Source organism: Callospermophilus lateralis, chromosome 5, assembly GCF_048772815.1.
Source record: "Callospermophilus lateralis isolate mCalLat2 chromosome 5, mCalLat2.hap1, whole genome shotgun sequence".
NCBI lineage: Eukaryota > Metazoa > Chordata > Mammalia > Rodentia > Sciuridae > Callospermophilus > Callospermophilus lateralis.
In genome coordinates, this window is record NC_135309.1 from 132,645,622 (window position 1) to 132,672,134 (window position 26,513).

Consider the following 26,513-nt stretch of genomic DNA (forward strand, 5'->3'; position numbering starts at 1 on the left):
TAAAATATTCAAAGGCAATAAAATAAAAGAATTATGCCAACAGTTTGGCAAATCTAAATATGATAGATGAATATCAGTAAAAAATTTACTTTTAAAAACAGATGTAAGAAGAAATACAAAATTTGGCTATGACAGGTCTATTACAATTAAAGAAAATTAGTCATTAATTAAAATAAATACATGCAAAGAAGCATACACACAATCTGGATGACTTCATGATTAAGTTTCATCTGACATTCAAAGTACAGATAATTCCATATTCTGCAAATCATTCAATATGTTTAAAAGAGAGAAATCATGCTCTTTTCATATTATAAAACTGAAAAAAACCCCACAAATTAAAAATTTTTGACTTAGGAAAATATAGCCAGGATGTGGTGGCACATTCGTGTAATACCAATGACTTGGGAGGCTGAGGCAGAAGGATCCCAGGTTCAAAATTAGCCACAGAAACTTAGTGAGGCTATAAGCAAACTGGTGAGAACCTATCTCAAATTAAGAAAACGTAAAAGGGCTGGGGATGTTTCCTCAGTGGTTAAGCATCCTTGGGTTCAATCCCTGGTAAAAGTAAAGAAGGAAGGAAGGAAGGAAAGAGGAAAAAAAGAAGGAAGGAAGGGAGGAAGAAAGGACGGAAGGAAGGAAGGAAGGAAGGAAGGAAGGAAGGAAGGAAAGAAGGAAGGAAGGGGGAATGAGAGAAAGCAGGAAAAAACTACAGCATAATAATATTTCAAAAAAATAAAAACGGCACAATGGCATTCAAGGTATATGTAAAATATATGTCAATTTAAAAATAAATAAATACACAAATAATTCCTAAAAATATTAACAAACAAATAATATATTCCATATCCAATAATATATTCCCAGTATAATAGATTACAGGTTTCCAATCTATTTGTCTGCTCTCTATTTACTTAAATTAATGATGATTGGTTTAAAAACTACTAACACAGCTGAAAAAAGCTTATATATAAAAGTATAATTCTTTTTCAATTTTTTTATCTTTGGGAAAGTTATTTAAATATTTGCTCATTAATATTTTGTTAATGTTCTCATTTTTCAAATTACCCAACATATTTCAATAAAGAAATAAAATTAAAGTATTCAGTTAAAATAGCATTTAGCTGTAGCTATATCATATTAACATATTTGTATAAGGAACCACATGTATAAAATCCTTAATAATTTATACAAAATAACAATATTTAAGCATCATTAGTGAACTTAATATGCTTCAGTGAACATAATATATGCAATAGAAAATGAACTTCAAAAGTTATAAAATAATTCTATTTTATATTCTATTTAAAATCTGGAAAGTAGTCAAGGAGTTTATTAATTTGCTTTATATGTTAAAATCTTTCCATTATTAACTCACTCTCTGTCACAAGCAGTCAAAATATCATTCAAATAATATTTTTGAAAACATCACTAACAAAATTAATCAATATTAAAATATAAGAAAGAATATTAAGCTTCTGATCTTCTCAAATTCAAGCATGATCATAAGAATTTCAAGGGAAAGATTTTCTAAATTTGGAAAGCCTCATTTATTTATAAATCTATCACAGATTTATGTCTATTCCTGCAGCAGATATTTCTAATACTCAATTTTTGTACACCTGTTTGGACCACATTTATAACTTTTTTGCAGTTAGTGGGAACAATGTCCAGTGTCCACCAGTCCCCTATAAACAAGACACCTGTGTCATTTGCAGCACAGGGTGTTTAAGAGAAAGGAGTGAGTGCTTCCTTCTGTCTCTGCCTCCACCATGGTATCAGACAGTCCACGTTGAAATATAAGAACAAGAAGGCAGCAGCCGCTGAGAAAATCTGAGACACACATGGGAGAAAGTTCTCCAGAAAATTGTCAAACTCACACTACTTGATATGAGCAAGAAATTCAGTCCTGATGAATTAAGATACAGATATCTGGTTTTGCAGTCTAATATAATCACTCCTAAATAATCAAATGGGTCAGTTCCAAAAGATTTATTTTAGTCTCACAATTTGTCTTACACACTCTCTGGCCCACATTCTGTTGAGATTTAATATACTGCAACAGTAATAATTTTGTGACGGAATCATATTGCTCAAAGCACAGTAATCACAAAGGTCATTCTTTATTAAGGACAGTGCTTATGATGGAACACCCAGAACAAATTACAGTCAGGACACACAGTGGTTTTCAAGTCGGATGCTATTCCAGTGCTTTCTGAGCTATAATATATGCAAAAACCTTGAGCAAAATATACTGTCTATTCTTATATTTATTATAATGGTTTCTGATCATTAATCATGAAAGACATCTATGCTTGCAGCAGATAAATACAATGATTTTAGTGATTGGTTGTATAAAATCGCCGTGGAATGTGCAATAGTAAACTATGTGTGGGATCTGTCGGTTACAGGTTTCCAATCTATCTATCTGTTCTCTATTTGCTCAGCTCTTGAAATATTGTCTCCATTATTTGTGGTACATTGGCCTTCATAGTTTTGAGTATTTCTATTACTAGTACTCATTGTTCAGTCTCAAAAGAACATGGTCTCTGACTGTTAACCATTAGTATAAAAACACCCTAATTTGATACGACATTAAAAAGGAAGTCTTTGATGAAGCTATTTTCACTGTCTTAAAAATCAGTTTTTCAGCAGGCTGGGGTTGTGGCTTAGTGGTGGCGTGCTTGCCTAGCATGTGTGCTGTACTGGGTTCAATTCTCAGCATTGCATATAAACAAACAAAATAAAGATCCATCAACAACTAATATATATATATACATATATATATATATGTATATATATATATATAATATTTATATATAAATCCATTTTTTATATGGAGTTTAAAAGTGACAAAATTTTAGAAATATTCAGTGGTAACAGCATTTTCAATTTTTTGTGTAATTAATACAGATATTCTATAGAAGTTAGTTACCATTGAAGATGTCTGCCTGTTTTTCAGGAATGATAAGAAAATATAGTCTTAGAAAATTATTGCTACATTTTGGTTTTTTTGAACATTCCATATGAATATTGCTTAAAAAGAGAGCATGAGAGAGATAGAAAGATTTTCAGAAAAAAAGAAAGAAAACTCATTTTTTTTTTTTTTACCATGAGATATAAGAAAAACAAAATCAATGACAAAAAGACAATCAGATGGGCCATGAAACTGGATGTTATGTGGTGACTTCATCAGAGGTTTGAGTCAAAGCATGGGGTTCAGCTAAACTTTTTAAAATGGCCCCTGCCTGTTGAGAGCCACAGCCGAAGGGGCCCCAGCAAACTTTCAGACTGCCAGCTGATGATTGGCTCACAGCAGCCCCAGCAACATCTAGCTGATTGGCTCCTCTTCGGTGAAGCTCATTGGGCTGTTTCCCTGCCCTTTCAGGCCACGGAGCTGCTCATTGGGGGACTTTTTGGCTCCGCCCATGCAACCCAGCCAATCGGCCTCAAGAGGAAGAGGATTGTGGGAGGTGTGGAGGCTGGTGGTTGGGGAGTATGGCTTGTGGAAAGCTGGTGGTGGCAGTTGGGCTCTGAGGGTTTTTTCCTGAGGAGCTGTTTTGTTTGGCGTGTGTGGTTCTAAAAATAAAGTTAGTTTCTTTTGACAAGTGGCTCCTGAATTGTGCCCAGCCAGACTGCGGCACCTGCCAATCTTTCATGGAAACTTTCTTCTTTGCCTCTATAACACAGAAATTCTATCATTAACATAAATTCAACATTTATTCATTCTATCCATGGGATGAACAAACAGGATTCTGATTTTATGAGTTTGCTGAACCTCAGCAGCCCAGCTCAGTAGAAATGGAAAGGATCAAAATAGACCACAGGTATACAATAAGCACTCATCTATTTTTATATAAGTTCTCATTTTGCTACCCAACCAATAAAAGATAATCTATCACTTTTGGAAAGGACAAAACTTTTTTCCAAATAGGGAATCTCTTACCATGCTAAGTATCAGGATGTGGTTATTTTGGTAAAGGTGAGCCACCTCATTATTGGTAGAAGACTGGGAAAGATATTCCAGTTTAGAGCCAGTGGCGGGACAGGAAGAGAAAAGGGTGCTGAGAAGGGTTGCATTAAGGAGATAATTTAAATTTCTACATAAACTTGAGGAGTTATGAAATACAGGAATATCTTGTTAAAAAATATGTCATGTTAATCTAACAGCATTGGCTACATTGGCAGAAATTTGAAATCATAAACTTAAATCCAGACATGCCAAAATTGTAGACAAAACAGTAAAGTATCACTCTGGATTGATTCAAGTGCTATACTTTGTTAGAATCTTGAGGATGTAGCAAAGAGCTCTCAATAACTTTCAATAGTCAGTCAATGAAGCCTTTTAAAAATCTAGGTCATAGAAACTAATGTGTTAAATGGTAGTAAGCATGAAGGCAAAGCAAATCCAAGAACATACTGTGTTATGAAATGTCCATCCGATATGTGCTGTAGAATAAGAAAAAAGAATACCATGGATTTATGGCTAACCTTTTCAGTTCTAAAGCCACACCAGAAATCTAATGACATACCCACAAGGTTAGGTTTACATTATGACTCATATTTAATTTTATTCAATATTTAAGTAATAATAACTTTCTATTTATATTGTACATTACTTTAAAATAGATTTCAGGTGCTAAACTATGTAATAGGAAATAAAAATGGCTTACCTTACATCAAGGAACAGAAGACATAGGTAAAAAGCTGACACTAAAGAAATGTTACTTGTAGACCTATTAAAAATATCCAATAGATGAATATGTTATATCTTACTTCTAGGATTTCAGGGAACCACATCAAAATCTTATAACTTTTACATTTCACCATATTCATAAGATTAAAAAAAAATTGCCCTTAGGCATTATGCTTTTTAAAACTGAAACTCAAGTAGACATGAATAATGTAAGAAAAAAGTTTGCTCAAAAATTGATAAGAAATGTTTTGATAAATATTATATTTGAAGTGCCTTTTTTTCTGTAGTTGGAGTAGTGTTATTCACAAGTGATAATATTCAAACAGAATTGGTAGGACCTGGAACAAACAGTGTTATTGATTCTGTCCTGTTCTGCATTATCACAAAGAATCTGACATTTTGCCATAGGCATGGTTAATGGGCTAAAGATAACATTTTCCTATTCTTTCTGTATAAGCCCCAATGATAGGTTTCTCGTTATCAGAAATCCTTAGTTTTGTTAAGAGTTAAAATGTACTATATTGAAATATTTAAATAATAACAACAAATTTGACATCAAATCTAATTATTATTGTCTTATGTATAATAAGCCATATTTGGGAGCTTATTCAACTTTTATACATTTAATAATTTGCAATTACAGCTTCTGGAGACTTTTTAAAAATACAAAAATCTTATTTATTCAAATTAATAAAAATGATCATAATCATGCAAAGACATTGCTAGGGCTATGTAGGGCATGGCTGCCCGCTTCCTGGTCTTGAGGCTGCACATGTGGCTGGGATGGCTCCTGGCGATCAGCCAGGAGACCATGCTGTGGGTGGTGATAGAGGAGGTGGACCACCTCCAGGATAGGTCCAGGACTCTTCTGCCCTCATGGACAGCTCATGCCTTCCCTTACAGACTAAGGGATGGGTGTACACGTGAACTTGCTCCACCCCTCTGACCTTTATTCTGATTGGCTCCTGTGCAGTATATAAGCTGTGTGTACTTCCTCATTAAAGAGATCCTGCTTTACTGTTCTCCCTGGCACCTCTGATTGTCCTCCAGCGAGGGAGGGCTGAGTGTGGGCGGCCAGTGGACCTTTACTTTTCTTGGCTTGTCCTAGTTGGGGCCTGCTTTCCCTGCTTCCCCCGCTGGTCAGGAGGAGACAGGGGACTAAAAACCACGACAGGGCTTCACCCAGTGTATTGGCCAAAGCTTGAGAAGGAGCCTCCTCCTTAACCTTTATTAGCTCTACTAAAACCTCCTGAGACTGTTCTCTTTAGAATCGCTTTCTTCTGATTTCTTTGTGAGAAATTGCTGATAGTCACTAGGAAAATTAAGTTTGGGAACCTTAATATTGTACACAAAATTGTAGACATTTGAAAAATAGTGAAAAAATTCTTATGGGCTGGGATTGTGGCTCAGTGGTAGAATGCTCGCCTAGCACATATGAGGCCCTGGGTTCGATCCTCAGCACCACATAAAAATAAATAAAATGAAGATATTGTGTCCAACTACAACTAAAAAAATCTTATTGTGAACTTTAATAATGATGTATCAATATCATTTTATTAATATTAACAAGTTTACTACACTAAAATAAGATAATAATAAAGGGATTTTTTTGTGAGGAGTCAGAAATACACAGAAAAAATGTGGAAATGTATATTATATGCACCATGTTTCTGAAAGTCTTCAAGGGTTTCTAAAAATATACAGTCTATTGTAAAGCAATCAAAGTAATTGATTTCAATAGTAAAAAGACAAATAATCTAATCAAGGTGGGAAAACATTTAAATAATATTTTCAAAGGAAGATGTGCAAAATTCCAATTAGCACTTTAAAGTCTATTCCACCTTAGATAGGGAGGTGCATCAGTACCACAAGGAGAAACCACTCCACAGACAATAATACGAGCTTAAGAGAACATAGAAAATTGAAGCCCGTATGTGTTCCAGGTGGAAAAGTAAACTGGCATAGTCACTTTGGAAAACTATGTAACAGTACCTCAAAATGTCAAAATTAGAGTTACCATATGATTCAGCAATTCTATTCCTAAGTGGATACTTCTAAGAAATAAAAAGATGTCCGTCCAAAATTGTGAACATACATGTGTGGCAGCATGACCCCTAAGAGCTAAAAATAGGATATAACCAAAATATCAATTAACAGATGAAATGATGAACAACATTTACATATCTATACATTCAAATATTAATTGCAAATGAAAGAATGCTATGTTGATACATGGTACAGCATGAAGATTGTGCTAAATCAATCAGAATACTAAACTGTACGATTCTATTTATATGACTTTCTAAATAAGAAAACTATATCCAAATTCAAAAAGTAAATAGATTAGTCATTGCCCAATGATAAGGCCTAAGTTGTGGGAGAGAAAAAATGATTGAGAATGATCTGATATTGTCTTCTCTATAAAAAAAAAAATCACAAATTTACACTTTATCAGGTGAACTTTGTAGTATAAAAACTATCAGTGAAGTCCCAAACCAGGAATTATAACTGTTTCCTTTTGAATGGAAATGTGTTTTTTTAAATAGTAATAGATTGTTTTAACTTAACTAAATATGTGATCTTGGGCAAGTTAGCTAACTTCTCAAGTTCTAAATTTCTTTTATTTTAATTTTTATTTGTTCTTTTTTAGTTATATGTGACAATAGAATCTGTTTGGATGTATTGATACAACCATAGAATATATTTTATTCTAATTAGGATCCCAGTCTTGTGGATGTACACAAAGTTAAGATTCACTGTGGTGTATTCATATATGAAGATAGGAAAGTTAGGTCAGATTCATTCCATTGTCTTTCCTATTTTTATCCACCCTCCTTTGCCTTCATTGCCCTTTGTCTAATCCACTGAACTTGTATTCTCCTTTCTCCCCTATTGTTGATTAGCATCCATTTATCAGAGAGAACACTCTACCTTTGTTTATTTGGAGTAATTGGCTTATTTCACTTAGCATGATAGTTTTAGATCCATCCATTTAAAGGCTAATGTTATAAAGACATTCTTCTTTATGGCTGAGTAATATCCATGTATATACATACTACAATTTCTTTATACATTCATCTGTTGATGAGCATCTAGGTTGATTCCATAGCTGTTATAAATGATGCTTCTGTAAACATTGATGTGGCTGTGTCACTGTAGTATGCTGATTTTATTTCCTTTGCATATATACCAAAGAGTGGGACAATGGTCAAATGGTGGTTTCAGTCCTAGTTTTTTTTTTTTTTCAGGAATTCCCATACTGCTTTTAAGAGAGGCTGTACCAATTTGCATCCCTCCAGTAATGTATGAGTATACTCTTTTCTCACATCCTCACCAATATTTATTATACATGTATTCTTGGTAATTACAATTCTGACTGGAATAAAATGGAATCTCAGTGTAACTTTAATTTGCACTTCTCTAATTGCTAGAGAAGTTGAATATTTTTTCATATATTTGTTGATTTTATTTCTTCTTTTGAGAAGTATATGTTTAGTTCCTTTGCTCATTTCCTGGTTGGGTTATTTATTGTGTGTGAGTGTGTGAGTGTGTGTGTGTGTGTGTGTGTGTGTGTGTGTTAGACTTTTTGAGTTCTTTGTATGTTCTATAAATTAACACCCTCTGGTACAGGTATCAAAGATTTTTCTCCCATTCTGTAGGCTCTCTCTTCACAATGTTGATTATTTCCTTTGCTGTGTAAATGCTTTTTTTTTTGATACCATCCCACTTATTATTACTTTTTTTTTATTTTACTTCCTGCACTTTAGAGTCTTGTTGAGAAAGTCAATTCCCAAGCTGCATTATTGAGTGTTGGGCTTACATTTCCTTCAAGTAGGTATGGGGTTTGTGGTCTGAAACTTAGGTCTTTGATACACTTTGAGTTAAGGTTTTTTTTGTTTTTTTTTTTTTTTTACAGTTTTGGAGATGGGGTTTAATTTCATTCAGCTACATATGGATTTCTAGTTTTCCAGCACTACTTATTGAGGAAGCATTTTTTTTTTCTCCAATGTAGGCGTTTATGGCACCTTTGTCTGGTATAAGATAACTCTATACATGTGGGTTTATATCTGTGTCTTCTTATCTGTACCATTGCATTCATGTCTGCCAATACCATGCCATTTTGTTACTATTGCTCTGTAGTATAGTTTAAGGTCTGAAATTCTTATGTCTCCTATTTCACTTTTCTCCCCAAAGATTGCTTTGGCTATACTGGATCTCTCATTTTTCCAAATGAATTTCATGACTACTTTTTCTATTTCTATGAAGAACATGATGGAAATTTTAATAGGAATTGTATTTAATCTGTATAGCTCTTTTGGCAGTGCAGCCATTTTGACAATACTTATTCTACCTATTCAAGAACATGAGAGATCTATTCACCTTCTAAGGTCTTCTACAATTTCTTTGGTGTTCTGTACTTTTCATCGTAGAGTTCTCCCACCTCTTTTGTTAGATTGGGAGATCTGATTTTAACTAGCGTTTCAGCCAGCTTTTTCAGTGCTGTGACAAAAGACCTGACAAGATCAATGTAGAGAAGGAAAATTTTATTTGATGCTCATAGTTTAAGAGGTTTCCATACATAGACAGTTCCATCTCCTTGGACCCAAGGGAAGGTAGAACTTCATGGCAGAAGGGAGAGGAACAGGATAGTAGCTCAGGATATGGCAACCTGAAAGCGGAGTGATAACTGCTCCTAAGGGACAGAATGTAAATTTCAGAAGCACACTCCCAGGGACATTTCCGCTCTAGCCACACCTCACCTGCCTAAAGTTATCACAAAGGTAATCCATATCAGTGGATTAATCATCCATCGATTGTGTCAAGTTTCTCATTCCTAATCATTTTACCTCTAAACTTTCTTGCATTGTGTCACACCTGAGTCCTTAGGAGATACTTCATATACAACCATAACATTTAGGTAATATCATAAGATTCACTAACATCAATAAGCAAAAGTTTTTGCTTTCTGCATTTTCCCAGGAATCCCTGAGGCTTTATCTTGTGCAGAAAGGGCCTCATTCTTTTGATGGTGTGTGTTTCACAGAATTCTCTCTGAGCATATCCCTCACCACCAAAGGAGGGAACCAATGGTTCAAGAGGTTCTCCACAAAATTCGCTTGAATATCCTGAAGCTTTCTTAGCAATCACCAGAAAATATTCTCCTCTCTTAAGAGGTAAATAACAAACAAACCAAACAAATAAAAGTGGGGGTGGGAGAGAGAGATAGAGATCATGGTCTATTAAACTTTATGCTCAAACAAGCCACAAAGTCACACCCTGTGATTCTTCCTTCACAACAGATGGAATGTTAAAACTTACTAAGTTCCTTTGATAATTCTTTGTTCAAAACGTGTTGTAGTCTTTTGTGAAGTCCACTTGTTGGAGAATAGAGGTGACCCATCTGGAAGGAGGTGTGAATCCCAGATGGATATCCTTACTGCTAAATGTGGCTCCTCTAAGTCTGGCAATAAAATCCAGGTGACCTCTGAGTACAAAAGACATACACTCATCAGAGAAACACTGCTCCACCTGCTACAACACAGTTGGGATGGATTAAAGGTTATTAAAATATTAAAAGAAAAAAAATTAAAATCACATAGTTAAAATGACAGAATAAGTCACCACACCTTAATTTTTTTTAAAGGCTTATAAGTGTAAAGAGTCAAAAAAAGATCAAAAATAGAAAATATGCTTTTATTAATGCACCTCTGTATGCTATTTTTATAATATACTCTGACTATACACTAATTGCTTTCCAATATGAAATTATTGTCTACTGCTCTTTGGTATAATTGATATATTTTATCATTAATTATTATTTAGAAAAGGTTTCTTTTTTATTTGTTTTAATTAATTACACATAACAGTACAATGATCTTGACATATCATACATTTGAATCAGATGGATATAATTTCTCATTGTTCTGAGTGTACAGGTTGCAGAATCACATTGGTCATGCAGTCACGTATATACCCACAGCAATAATAATGTCTATTTTATTCTTTTGTCCTTCCTTTCCCCCCTTCCCCTCCCGTTCCCTCCCATCACTTCTCTCTACCAAATCTAATGTGACCCATTTCTTTTTTTCCCCCACCTCGTCATACATGTATTCTGTATAACAAAGGGGGTCTCCTTCCCTCTTTCATGCAATTCCCATTCTCCCTCCCTTGCCCTCCCACCTCTCTCCCCTACCTAGAGTTAATTTTCTTTTCATGCTCTTCCTCCCTACCCCATTTTGAGTCACCTCCCTTATATCAGAGAAGATATTCAACATTTGGTTTTTTTGGGGGATTGCCTAACTTCACTTAACATAATATGCTCTAATGCCATCCATTTCCCTGCAAATGCCATGATCTTGTTATTTTTTTAGTGCTGAGTAATATTCCATCGTGTATAAATGCCACATTTTTTTTTATCCATTCATCCATTGTAGGACATCTAGGTTGGCTCCACAATCTAGCTATTGTGAATTGTGCTGCTATGAACATTGATGTGGCTGTGTCCCTGTAGTATGCTGTTTTTAGGTCTTTTGAGTATAGAAAAGTTTCTTTACATGCATTTTTATGTGATATAACATTTTAGAAATGGTGTTATATTTGAGAAAACTCCAGACCTTTTTGGTACATGAACTGTAAGAATTCTGTATATTTCGAAGTATTTTTTTTCTACTTTTACTAATCTCAAGTAGTCAGTCATCAACTACTTTGTCATTAATATCCTCATGGGAATAACTTTTATTAGTTCTATATTTCCTAAATTGTTTTGATGTTGTATGTCAAATAAACAAAGAATGTAAATTTTACAAAATATATTATAATGATTGATTTCCTTTTTGATAAATGGATTAGCAAAACCCAAGTTCTTAAATGTTAATTATTCTCAAACTTATAGCTTACTTTTGCTGACTTACCACATTGAATGTTACCTGAAACTTTTGCTTGTAAGTTTTCGGTTTGTTTGTTTTTTGTGGTACGGGGGGTGAAACCAGGGCCTCATGCATGATAGTCAAGCCCTCTAACACTGAGCTATATTCTCTTCCAATTTATAATTTGTAATCTAAAAATATTTTTTCTATTGATTTTATTACTTTTATGTATTATGATCACTATTACTTCATATTCCATATCTTTTGTTGTACTAGGGATTGAAACCAGAGACTCTCAAATGCTAGGCAAGAATGTACCACTAAGCTACATTCCGAAGCGTTTCATTATTTTTCTTTTATTGTTATTTTATTGTGAGACAGCATCTTGCTAATTTTCCCAGCCTAGCTTTGAAATTGGAATCTTCTTGCTTCAGCCTCCTGAGCAGCTGGGATTACTGGGATATGCCACTGCACTCTGCCCCTTTCTTATCTAGTCAGTTTTTTGTTCTGAGTTCTTCAGGAAAGTAAACATTCAAAAAAAAAAAAAAAGAAGAAGAAGAAGAAGCCTTTCATAATGTCTAGATTAAGTATCTGTTATTTTTCATGGTTTATTTTAAAAATCTGATTTTTTAAAAAAATTGCAGTTGAAGGACCTTTTTTTAAAAAAAGAGAGATAGATAAAGAGAGAGAGAGAGAGAGAGAGAGAGAGAATTTTAACACTTATTTTTTAGTTTTCAGCGGACACAACATCTTTGTATGTGGTGCTGAGGATCGAACCCTGGCTGCATGCATGCCAGGCAAGCATGCTACTGCTTGAGCCACATCCTCAGCTCCAGAAGGACATATTTGAGCCATGTAAACTTTTGGAATAAAATTTACCATTTTATGTTTGGGTTCCACTTCTGAGTTTTTGAAAATATGTTTTAGAATGCTTGAAATGATTTTATGCTCATAGTGCTAAGCATGAACAGCTTTATAGTGGGCAGACTATCTCCTTCACTTAAAAAAAAAAAAAAATTGGCTGCTAACTGAACTTGAAATAAGAAAAAAAAAATGCAACAAAGCAGGAGCCAAGAAGTTTAGGTGCTGTGAAGGCAGCGTTTTCCCTGATTAGAGTCAGGGAATATGCTGGGCAAGCACATATTGTGCAAATCCTTGGTGTCACGACTTTATGTGAGTCAGAAGTCTAGGCCATAGAAGTATTTTGGGAAGATATTATAGCACGAGGAAGGTTGGCAATAACTTAATATATATAAAAGTTACTCTGAACATATAAACACTTAGTGCTAAATTCAAAATAAATGTCCCCAAAACCTTGGTCCAAAAATAACCCAGGTCTCAAATGTACCCCACAAGTGTTCCAAAAACAAAGTCATTCCAAAATTACCTAGAAGATGAAAATGGTGCAGATGGGGAGTAGTATTATTAAATATTTGTGGTCATAATACTTTACACTGTCATATTTTATAAGTGTGCTATGTGCCCTGGTTGCTAGTATCATTTGCCTTCATAGTAGATCTCTTTTAGGGAGGGAACAAAGACAAGAAGACATCTTGTCCTTGGGAGAAATCTCATAAACAAGAGACTGAAGGGAGAGTTGTCAAATATTAATATATTAAAACAATAATTTGAGTAGGGATTAAAGATTGTTGGGGAAAGCACTGAAATTCCCTAGAGTTTGTTGTTTTCTGCAAACGTTCTACTATGATACTGTGTTTCAAAGAAATCTACATTAGGTGAAATGAACAAACATGCACCTGAATTTCACAAGTTTACTTCTAAAGATTCTATTATTGGGGCTGCAGTTGTAGCTCAGTGGTAGAGCAATTAGATCCTCATACCACATAAAAAGCAAATAAATGGGTCCATTTCCAACTAAAAAATAAAAGCACTTTAAAAACAAAAGATTTTTTTTGTTGATTTGTAATAGTAAAGCTCACAGCAGATTACCACACAACTTAATGCCTTTCAACAATGCATATTTGTTACCTCACAGTTCATGTGGGTAAAAAAATCTGAATGTAGTTTCATGGGTCTTTTCCTGAAGGTCACACAAGACTGCAATACCACTGTCCCCTGTGCTGCATTTTCATTTGGAGGCTCAACTGGAAAGTAATGTTTCTGTCTCATTTAGATTTTTGGAAAAAAAAATGTGTCTGACCTCTCAGCCCCAAATGTCCACTGCAGTTCCTTGCCATGTGGTCCTCCTTGTAGATAACTAGTTGCCTGGAACATTACTTCTTTCTGGCCTTAGTGGGAGACTAACTCTGTATCTGCTCATGCAGCAACCCCCATAACATAAGCTGCAATCAGGGCCATGTATCCTATAACTTTGCCATAGTCAGCTGTTGGAAGCTGGTAGAATCCCACCCACAGTAACAGAGAGGCTTGTACTAGGGAACAAAGACATTAGAATCCATCATGGGGTGCTCCCTACCACAGTATAAAGACTATTATTTTAATAATGATTTTGTGATTTAAAAAAGCTTAATTCATAGTTACAGACACCTGATACCTAGCTAGTGATGTCAGATAAGATCTAAGTATGAGGGAAGAATAAATCCAGTGTGAGAAACGTGTGATATCCTTTAGTAAATACAGAGAAACGTCATGAGGAGAGAGTGAGTAAATATTTCACCCCTATGTTTTCTTATTTTACTCCTAATTATAATTTTTAAAAAATGTTTTAATTCTCATTTCCACTTTCACAAGATCCTGTAAGAATGCCATGCTTTTCTTGAGCAAATTGACCAGGGCAAGTTGTATTTGAAGAAGGAAAGCCAATTATTGGTATTTGTACTGAGAGAACCTGCAAATTAATATTATGCAAGACTCTGTAAATACTAAATGCTGCTTTTCTTGAAGTAATCAAAAGTGATTAACATAATAGAGTTTATATATTATAATTTATTATTCTCATATAATGTATACAAAGAGTCATGTGGAAAAAATAGCCAATGAAGAATTAATTCCACTCATATGTTTACTGGAGGTTTTCAAAAGGAAACAGAATTTAGACTGATTTGTTAAGATTATTTAAATAGAGGGAAGAGGGAAGAGGAGTACCCCAAAGAAATTAGTCTGTGCCAAGGCAGGTAGATTGAAAGAAAATATCTATTTTGAAATACACTGAAGACATGTTTGTGTTTAATAACTGAAGACTAGTAATAGAGTTAATTGCTAAGCTAAGTTAGGGGAAGTTTAAGATAAATCATGCCTATCCATCTCTAGAGTAGGATTTTGTTCTTTAGGCATAAAGATTAGGTAAAGTGTTGACTGCTCAGTAAGTGTATGATTAGAAGGCAATTAATTAGGGGGCTGGGTTTTGGCTCAGTGATAGAGCACTTGCCTAGCATGTGTGAGGCACTGAGTTTGATTCTCAGCACCACATATAAATAAACAAAATAAAGGTCCATTTACTACTAATTTTTTTGAAAGGCAATTAATTAGTCTTCTTATAAAGAATATTAGATTGGGTATATTTGAAAGGGGGAGAAAATAAAAAGCAATAGTCATTTATGTTTTCTTTTTTAGAGAACGTCAATTAAACACAACAAAATGTTGCCATTACCTCATACTAAAAGAATTTCTGGATGGCATTTTTGGATGTAATGCATAAATAAGAAGACCTAAAACAACAATCTCTGAAGCTATAAGCAAGAAGATGAAGAGAGAAAAAATAATTCTGCATGAACAATCCCAAATCTCATCAGTTTACTGTTGTTACCATGTAAATGTAGAAACACGTCCAACAAATGAGCACTGGAATTTCCAGTTAGGAAACTTGAGGCAAGTTCTCAAGAATTTCTTGGTAGCCAGGTGTAACAGATACCATGAGTTCATTTCATAGATCAAAAGGGTGAAAAAAGAATCAGTGGTATTTGCAATAGAGGATATATAAGTCTGAGTAACACTAGCTAAAAAATAATTACTTGGCTGTAATGATTAAGAAAGAAGCACTGAGGATTTCCTGTATGTGTCTGGCTTCTTCAAATCTGTGAGAGTGAAGGCATTAACAGACATGAAATAGTACAGAGGACAAGCAAATACACTGGACTCAGTTTGCTAATATTTAGATGAATATATAAATATATATAATTTTGGCATCAAAAGAGAAATCTATCAATTAAATATTGGTGGAAAGGTGAAATAATGTTATGATATAAAGTGAATCTTTTAGAATAACAAGAAAGCTATTTTCTTAATTTGCTCATTTAATTTTCTAAAATTACCTCTCAAGAATGAAAGCATCTTTAACTTTTAAAACAATTTATATTTTTTCATATCTTTATAATGTTATATAGTATATAATCCTTATAATGTTAACTAGTGAAAAATTAGAGAAAATTAAATCAAAGTTAATGAGTATATTGAATCATTCATGAAAACTTAGTTTACATTTTCAAGTAAATAAATGTAACTCAATACTTCAAATTTATTTATTTTATTTTAAATCCCTCCATCTACCACACCTAGGTATATATCCAAAAGAGTTAAAAAAACAGCATACTACAGTGACATAGCCACTTCAATGTTTATAGAAGCTCCGTTCCAATAGGTAAGTTATAGAAACCAACCTAGATGCCCTTAAACAGATGAATGGATTAAAAAAATGTGGTAAATATACACAATGGAATATTATTCAACCATAAAGAAGAATAAAATTATGGCATTTGCTGGTAAATGAATGGAACTGGAAAATATCATGCTAACTGAAATAAACCAATCCACAAAACCAAAGGTCAAATATTCTGATATGTGTATGCTAACACACAACTTGCTGAGGGGAAGAATAAAAGTTTACTGCATTAGACAAAGGGGAATGAAGGGAAGATAGAAAAGATACGAATAGGAAAGACTGTGTAATGAATCTTATACAACTTTCTCATGTACATATATGAATATATCATAGGATATTGCCACATCATATACAACCACAAGATTAGGATCCTAATTAGAATAAGTTATACTCCTTGTTTATATAAATATGTCAAAAATATTTACTGTCATGTTATCTAAAAAGAACAAATAAAAAATAAAACCAATTAGGAATTTTCAAAAAAAAATAATCAAAATCATCTCTCTATGATATATTTTTTAAAAAAGCATACCTTAGAATATATTCAACCTTAAGATTATATGTTTCTTTTAATTACCTACTCTTATATAACAAAATATTTAAAAAAAATAGTGGTATAAAGCAGGGGAAAACCAGTCTTGAAAGTCTCTATTTGCAGTTCGTATATACACAGCTGAGGAGTGAAAAGCAGATTTTACATGTTTACAAGATTGTTCAAAACAAAAAGCACATGAAATGTATAACAAAGATCACATGTGACCCATATTTTACCTTTACAGAAACATTTGCTTATTGCTGACCCAGGACAATTCATAAGCATTGTTTCATCATTAGTTTGAAATTAAGGCAGGGATAGCTTCTCACTGTTTTGCATGATTTTGGCCAGAATGAGGCCAGAGGGTTCAAGATGGCATCTATCGGATCTTAAAGGTGGTTCTTGATGTTGACTGGTGATCTTGTCTGGAGCTGACAGCTGGAAGGACTGGTGATTGGGAATTTCTTTGGAGTTAGCAGTTGAATGGACTGGTCCATGGGCTCTTGGCGCCTTTTCACGTTGCTGTCTTGAGTTTCAATATAGGATAATTGTTAACTTTTTAAAAGGAACATTCCAAGAGAGGTGACCACTCCATATGCCTTAAGACCCTGACTCAGAATTTGCTGAACATCACTTCAGATACTCCTTGCTGATAAAGGCCACCACATCACCATGCATCTTCCAAGGAGAGAAGAAATCAAGCCCATCATTTGAAGGAAGGAAGGCAGAAGGTTTTCCTCTTTAGTTCATCAGCTAGACTTCAGAATAAAACTGTCATTTTTTTTGCAAACTTCAAATAAAGCAGGAGAATATTATGTAATTTAACAATAGTATGCAATTCAATTTTGTTGAGAGATTCAATACAGATATGGCTAATAAAAATTTAATGATGTAGGGAAAAAAGCACACTCATAAGTTGTTGGTAGGATGGCAAATTGGTGCAACCACTATGGAAAGTAGTATGGTCATTCTTCAAAACCTGGAAATGGAACCACCAATTGACCCAGGTATCCTATTCCTCAGTTTATACCCAAAGGACGTAAAATCAGCATACTACAGTAATGCTGAGTAAAATTCAATAGGACATGTCAATGTTTATAGCAGCTCAATTCACAATACCTAAACTATGAAATCAACCTATATGTCCTTCAATGGATGAATGGATAAAGAAAATTCTGACTTTGGGCTGTAAATGGATGGAATTGGAGAATATCATGCTAAGTAAAATAAGCCAACAAAAGGCCAAATGTTTTCTCTAGTATGGGGATACGAATTCACAATAGCGGGGGGGCACTAGAGAAGAATAGTGTTAACTAAGATTAGGTAGAGGGAAGTGAAGGGAGAGGAGGGGAGGAGATATGGGGATAGGAAAGAGAGTAGAACAAAACAGACATTGTTCTTTACATATGTATGTGACTGCATGACCGATGTGATTCTACAATATGTACATTTAAAAATATAAGAAATTGTATCCCATCTATGTATGATATATCAAAATGCATAAATGCATTCTACTGTGATGTAAAACTAATTAAAACAAATTAAAAAGGGGAAAATATGATGTTATGTAAATATTTATCAATTCTCACACTTTCTTCCTTTTTTTTCTTGGTTCTAAATATATAGCATATGCAAATCTAGAGTGTTGCATTTGAAAATAGCATATTTCAGTTTTCTCTCTATGCATTTATTTTTATTATTAAATCTAAAGGAAATGTTTAGACACAATATTTGGAAATATAATTTTATATTAAAACACTAATGAGGTATTTATAACAAAATTTGAAATATCTTCTTTGGGAATAAATGTATATGAGAGTAAATTATATTAGCTCAGGAATTGGTACACACTAAAAATACAGGTTCAAAAATATCAAGTGAGAGAGTATAATAAAGGAAACATACATTCTGGTAAAAATTGAGGTTTTAAAAATACAAGTTTCTTTGTTAAATGTCTCTAGCAAATTTATATTTTAACTTTATAGTATTTTTTCTTTACTTTAAAAATGTTATGTGTAATGTCACTATCCATTAATAGTATACTGGAAGAATATTAATGGAATGACTATTTGAACTATTTGTCCCCTTTTTTTAAGCTCATTAAAGGAAATCATTAAGAACATTATTAGTAAATTATCCGTCTGTGTTGGAACTTGTTTTTGCACCAGACCTTAAAATTGCTATTATTCAATCAATATAACCTTTTATGATAACAAGAACAGATTCCTTTTGAATGAAGTTCAAATTTTCCACTTGGTATAATTGTGGAGTACATTTCATTTATTAATAATGTAATACACTTTAAAATATGCATTATAAATGCAAAAGTCTACACATAGAGATGTGTGTAGATATATCTCTAAGCAGATGTATTATTTTAAAAATATTAAATATCGCATAAATAGTATTTATGTTTCTGAGTAAAATTCAATAGGACATTTACTGATTTTTTCAAACTAATCGGTAAGCCTACCATATTTTCATTGATGCTAGCAAAAGATTCTAGACTCCTTGATCAGAAAATAATTAAGTTTGTTATTATATTATTATCATATTGCTTCTTGCTTTCCAGGTAAATAAAAAAACAACATAGAGTCAATGCATTTGGGTATATGGATACTGTGAACACGATTTATATCACAGTTTAGGGATCCTGGGCTTAGGAAACACTAAGCTTTCATAATGAGAAGCCAGTAAATTTACCCAAACTTTTCCCAGAGGAAAGACATTATCTCTAGCAAACAGGAACACATATGCCCTCTGCTCTGCAGGGAGATACAATCACTTTTTTATAAGGTTGATTGTTATACAAATATTCATGAAAAGGAAGTCTATATTAAGCTTATCAGTGTACCTGATCAAATGGTATGTAGAAATTCCAGAGGCCTATGGAGAATATCTCTGAAACAAGATTATATAATTTTTACTCTTCAGTTTGGAAGGTGATACATGTGTGTTTAAACACATAAATAAATAACACAATCACTTATTTTTTTAAAAAAGAAGATTTTTATGACTAGCAATATCAGCATAACTTTAAACAACTCTACTTATTAAGCTTTTAAAATTATACAGATATGTCTGTATAATTACCACATAATGCTAATTTGAAATATTTATATGAGGTCTCTAATATTTTTCTAAAAACACTACTCTTGCTAGTGGGATAGCTTTAAAGTTCAGTGGAATATTTTGTGGATTATTGGTTCATGAATAGAATATTTAATATGAAATCTCCTTTTAGAAATTAGATTGCCCATATGATATAATTTTATAATTTGATTTTCTTAATTTATAGGAAAGTATCAAAAAATGTATTTATCACGATCAGTATCAAGAAGCTTTTCCCCTAAGTTTTCTTCTAGTAGTGTTCTTAAAGTTCTTGGTCTTTGTTTAAATATTTAATGCACCTTGAGTTAGATTTTGTGTATGAGGTGGATGAAGGTGTGATTTCACTTTTCTGCATGTGAACATACAGAGTTCTCAACACCATTTACTTAAGATACTATGCTTTAACCATTGTGTGATCTTGACACCTCTGTCAAACATCAATCAACAGTGAATCTGTGGATTTATCTCTGGGCTCTATTCTATTACCTTGTCTGTTTTTCTGACAGTAACATGCTGCTTTGATTACTATGGATTTGTAGTAGGGTTTGAAATCAGGTAGCAATGTATTTCCAACTTTACCATTTTGCTCAACATAGCTTTGGCTATTCCTTAACTTGTCACATAGAGTAATACAATACTTGGTTGGAAAATAAATCTTTAACATTTTGCATTTATTTAAATTTACCTGTCAAATATATATTTCAGCAAAAGAAAAATTAACTGAGGACATGGATAATGTATATTTATCTGAATCCATATCTGTTGAAATTAGTGTTATCATATGATTTGTTGGAAAAATCAGTATTTTCAGAATTTAAGATGCTATTAATTATATCATGGCAAGCATAAATTAAGATTCTCTTAGACCAGAATTTATAGCCACCCTCATTATCACCTGAAGAGTACTACTATCAGTAAAATTTATTTCTGCTCTGAAGAATCTCTCATATTCTTTAGTTCTGAGTTCTTATTAGAGAAGTCTGTAAATGACAAATATTTCAAAGAAGATGTTGCATCATATATCCTTGGACAGGGAAATATATATATATATATATATATATATGCATTTGTATGTATATATAAATTTATGTATTTATACATACTTATAAATGCATATATATTTAAATATGCCCATGTCTGTTGAATATGTTAAATATTCAAATACATTTACAAAATATTTTAATATATATAAATTATTATTAAAGAATAATTTAAATATATGTATATATATTTATGTGTGTGTAAATATATATATATATATATATATATATTTTTTTTTTTTCTGTCCAAGTTCACCTTAATCTAGCCTAGTATTCATAGTGTAACTCATAAAATTCTGTGTTGTGCCTATTTCTGTCTCAATCTCTGTGCTATGAATGACTTATAGGTTTTTTTTTTTTTTCCCCATTTAATCTCTACTCCATACTATGGTCGGTTCTGTGATCCTCACCATTTTATAGAGAAAGAAATGTACCTTAAGGAGGGTTAAGTTGTGTGTACAATGCCTCCCCAGTTTGTATAGGGTAGAGCTGGTCACAAAACCAGTCAATATGACTCATCTGTATTTTCCACAGTCAGGTAGTTTTTAATGTACATGTGGTTTTAGTGTCAATCAACCTCGCTACTCAGCAATATCTATATAATTTGAATTAGATAATTCCTTAGACAAAGCCTTAAGGACATTAGTTTACTTTTAGTGAATGGTGGGAAATAGTTGGACTCTTAGATTTGTTCATTTTGTACCAAAAAGATAGTAATAAAAATGACCTTGTACCACGGATATTGATGAACCACCATGAGCGAGAATGATTAAATGCTTGCTTCTTTTATTTTACACAATTTCCCCAGATTCTGAAATATGTTTCTCATGACTTAGGTTTACTAGTTGAACCATATTTTAACAGTAAATGGAGAAAATTTAGCCAGTGATGAATGAATACATTGCACCCATGGGAAAGATAAAAGTGAAAATCCTTTTAAAATCACCCATCAGCTTTCTGCCCCTTGATTATGCTGATTTATATCTGAACCTCTGAGAGTAGAGACCATAAAATGAAGATGTGAACTTACAAAACTGAGTCAGCTAAAGGAGAATTTTATGTACACATCTCCCTGCTCATTAGGGGAATGTCTAGAGAGTTATTTTTTCCTTCAGCCTTCAATAACTTGTGAAGAAAATCTACCAAGACCCAGTCCAGATGGATGAATGGTCTATGATGAGAACATCAGCACAGGCCTCAAGGGGAAAACCTCTGATCATAAAAGCATCCTACCAGGTGGATGAGGAGCATGTAGAAAATAATTCTTCTTTATGATCTCAAATTAAAATCTGTTCACACTAGGCACATTGAGGATGCATGTTCCTTCATCATTTGCCAAAAAAAATAGGGACAGGTCAAGTAAGTTTAGGACCCAGAATGATCAATTTCTTTAGGTCTCTAGAGAGTGATGAGGGAAAAGATATGGAGCTGCCTCTCCTTCTAACAAATGATATGTGCTACTCTCAGCTCCATATCAGGACATATGCAGAGAACCCTAGATGAAAATTAAGCTTACAGTATTATAATTGTAATGTAAGATTCTAACCAAAAAGCCAGTGGATCCACATTGCTGCACAGAGACATCCTTGTGAGGGTGAATACATATGCAGACAAAACAGAACTAAAGAGGTGTCTTTAATAAGTGTACCTGGCACTCTGACTTATTAAAGACACCTCTTTGCTATAATGCTAAAAGCCAAACACCTAATTATAATGTTTCCAACAATAGTCATACCCCAGACTGATGTGTATAACCTGATTTCCCTACGACATTTATCAGGCATAAATATAGCATTTAAAACTGACAGTTAATGTGGTCTTTTAATTCAATAAAAATCCCCATGTGAGGCATGGATAGGGCTTGTAGATATAAAGGTGATGAAGACAAGAGTCTACACACTGATGGTGAGTGGAGCCTTGGTTGGAAAATTACACAGTAATTTTAAGTTTGCCTATTATTTGATGTAATAATGCTCTGCATTGGATTGAGGGAATAAACACAAGAGGTTTCCTATGAGAGATAATGTTTAAAATGAGTTTGAAGCTATCATTTGCTTATTTGCACAGAAATGGGGGAATAGCATGTTACTGAAAGGTATTGGCCTTTGCAAAGTACAAATGCATGACACTACAATGGAAGCTTTACAACTTCATGGAGAGCTCTTTTATTTACTGGAGTACCTCAGTAGAGACAATGGCTGACATACATTAGACATTCAGTTAATTATTTTTGAATAAATGACAGAATTTGATGGGTTTGCTCAAAAGAAATCAATTCAGTACTGTTGAAGGAGCAGTGTCAGGGCTAAGCTGACTCTGAATTGTTCAGGCAGAAGGAGGACAGTAGAAGGCAGGAGGTGACGGTGTGTAGAAAGTGTGGTATCTCTCCAGGACTGGGTTCATTTGGGATTGTCACTCTGAATAGGTAAATATACTTGGCTCTGGAGAATACAATAGAAAACTCAAGACCAAGGAAATGAGATTTAAAAAAAAAAAGAAGTTTTCACTGGTCTGTCAGTCCTCAGATCTGGAAACTCTTTTAGGATTCTCAATGCCCTGGTGAGTTGTTTGAAAATAGAAAAATTGATTAAATAATTTTATGCAGAGGACTGGTATAGTCAGTTTTATATTTTAACCTGGCAAATATTTATAGAGTAAGGGCAAAATGAGAACAACCAACCAACATACAGAGAGTATAATATGATCATTCTTCTATTTAATAGCTCATCCTGAACAAAGCTATAATGAACACTAGATATATCTGAGGATCTGTGCTTGCCACAGTAAGATACCTATGAATAAGCAGAAACCCAATCTCTGCCCTGTGGTACATATAATCCAGAAGCTGGAGAAATAACAAACTAGTGAGATGAAGTCTGAAGAATGATAGAATAAAATGGGGAAAAATTAGTGAGGGTATAACAGAAGTAATCCAATGTCTCCAGATATAAAGAGGTGCAAGGTGAGATGTAAGACGGTCAAAGTTAACGGGGCAGAAGAGAAATGTGTTCAGGCAGGGTTCAGCTTGAGGGAAGATCTCTTCTTAAGAGAAATAAATATCACCTAATAGAATTATAGTGTGAGAGAGAAGTAGAGAAGACCAAGACAGAAAAAGTAGGCTGTGAAGAATTTAAAATCTTTCTTGAAGCCAAAATAAAGTAATACTAGAAGGAGAAAAAATCCAAGAAGAAAACACGAAAGAATGTAGATCTATTTTGTTAAACACTTATGCTAAGTTAAACAATGGTTTTTGTCAGAATTTATGCAAAAAGGTAAAGGACTTACTTTGGAATTATAATAAACAAAAATGGGAATTGGTAATTGATTATAAGGTGAGCAGGTTAAATTACATATTCTGACATTCTGGGTTGAGATTTAGAGGAGGCACAGACTTTTTCATAGTGATGTGTAAAGAGGCATGAAGTGGGGAAGGGAGTGACATAGCGAGATTAGGTTGAGGGGTTAATCATAAAATATAGGAATTCAGAAGAATCGTACATAGAAGAATGATAAACAGGCACTTTTTAAAATGATAAATGTTTAAATTAGCTCACAAAGTATGTAAAATGTTAAGGATTTTGGAAAAAACCATTCTGTCCAAAAATCTCAAACTTTAAATATGAAGGGCTAAGGCAGTCCTCTCCAAAAGACCCCCAGAGAATAGAAACAATAAGACAGAGTGGTTTGGGTGCCATGAAATAAATTGATTTAAGCTATTATAAAGGCTGGCAAATTTGAAATCTGTGGTAGAGCCAGCAAGCTAGAGCATCAAGAAAGTGTTAATGCAACAATTTTGAGTTCAAAGGCTAGAAAGTAAGAATATTTAGGTTGCAGTCTGGAGGCAGAGTTAGGTTTTTGAAATCTTACTCTGATATTCAGACTTCCACTGCATTGGAGGAGATTCATTCATGTCATAGAAGTTAACTTGATTCCATTATTGCCAGTGTTACTTAAATCTGAAAATACACTTGGAGCAACATCTACATTGGAGTGTGAACACAAAATTGTTTACCACAATCTTGCCTGGTGGACCCATAAAACCAAACTTTTTAAGAGCCCAAAATGATAGGTGGCATCGGGTAGCCTAGTCTGGATTGGCTATGATGAGCATCTGGGAAGGAATAATCAAAACTGCTCCGAAGTCCAACAGTTCAAGGTCTATAAAATATCCTTATTGAAGTCTCATGATCCTGGAGAGGTATCTTCAGGCTTAACCCTAGTCATTAGGTAGAGTGCCACTACTGAAGTTGCAAATACAGGAGCAGGCAGATGTAAGAAAATGCATGCTAAATTGTATGTTCTGTTTGAAATATATAAATTTTACTTCTATGGAAGACCTACCAGGAATTGACTGACTTTGGGGATTTTTGTTTTTGTTTTTGTAGTACCAGGGATTGAACCAAGAGGTGCTTAAGCATTTATTCACACCCCCAGACCTTTGTATTTATTTATTTATTTTTTTGGAAACAGGATCTCACTAAGTTACCTAGGGTCTGACTAAGTTGCTGAGTCTGGCTTTGGACTTAATGATCCTCCTGCCTCATCCTCCTGAATAGCTGGGATTATAGGCACACACCACTGCACCTGGAAACTTATGGAATTTAGAAAGAGACATTTGCCAAAGTAGAAAGGAAGGAAGGAAGGAAGGAAGGAAGGAAGGAAGGAAGGAAGGAAGGAAGGGGTTATTTTATACAAAAATAAACTTTCAGCAATGGGTAAAGGAATGCACAGGGAAAGATAGAGATAAAAACCCTGCCTTTTCTCTCTTTGGCCAGGACTTTACTGTTATTAAGTACATTTGAGCTTGATAGCAGTCTCTAAGAGCTCATAAATTGAGCCTCTGAGTAACCAACATCAATGGACTTCTTGTTAAAAGATGGAAGCCAAAAAATGTCTTTTTCTTACTATCATAGCATGATTTTAAAGAAGTCTGAATATTTTGCAGAAACTTGCAGTCAGCAGTTGCCCTTCCTCCAGATGTTCACACTCTAATGCCTGGAACCTGTGAATATGATATAAATGAGTGCATGAGCATTTAGAAGCAAAAGAAGGATGTACAAGTTTTAGTAAGAGGAATACCAGAATGGAAAGAGATTAAAGCATGAGATTCAGCATACCTTTCCTGTGTTTGTGATGAAAGTCTTCATTAGCCAAGAAATAGAGGCGGTTTCTAAAATCTTGGAATTGTCCTCACCTGGGAATGCCCACATGGAAATGCAGAATCCTAGAAGTTCAGAAAACTATATCCTTCTACCAACTTAAATGAGAGAGGAAAAGAATTCTCCCCTAGAACCTTCAGAAAGGAATGCAACCTGGCCAACATCTGGATTTTAGATAAGTGATACTATGTCAGAATCATTGAGAAATAAATATATATTATTTTTATTTTAACCTGCTAAATTTTTGTTATTTTTAATGATAGCAACAGAAAGTTAATGTTCTTGCAATTAGTTTAATTTTGTGGATAACTTTTTGTGCTTATGATATCTTGAATGGTAGACATAGGAAAATTGTTAAAATAATAATTAAAATGCTACACATTTGCAAATATCCAACACCAATTTGCTCATATTTTGTATGACAAATGAAAATTCATCTTAATATAAAACTTTCTGAGATTAATCTACATTTAATACTTGTGTTAGAGCATAAATTTATTAAAATGAAAGAATGCATAATTTTATTC